The following is a 342-nucleotide window of genomic DNA, read 5'->3' as shown; positions in this document are numbered from 1 at the left end:
CAGGTAGTTCATACACTCTTAAACCCTCTCTCTCTCTCTCTCTTTCTCTCTCTCTAATAACTGCTTTAAAAACCTAACAAATGTCTTGAAATACAACAAATGTCTTGAGCAGTGATAATGCACCCTATTCCTTACATATTTGTTGTACTGTGATTATCATGACATACTGCATTTAACAGATCACGAATGGTTAATTCCATAAAAATTCTTGGTCTATTACAGCAGCCTTCCATGTATAAAAAGTACTTTGTACTTTTGGATATAACAATTAAGTGGTGACCTATTTATTATAACTAAAGAAAAAACACAATACAATAACAGTGTCTTCTCGTTGTAACAGAT

Source organism: Sinocyclocheilus rhinocerous, unplaced genomic scaffold, assembly GCF_001515625.1.
Source record: "Sinocyclocheilus rhinocerous isolate Xijiao unplaced genomic scaffold, SAMN03320098_v1.1 scaffold5357, whole genome shotgun sequence".
Lineage (NCBI taxonomy): Eukaryota > Metazoa > Chordata > Actinopteri > Cypriniformes > Cyprinidae > Sinocyclocheilus > Sinocyclocheilus rhinocerous.
Note: the sequence above shows the minus strand (reverse complement) of the source record.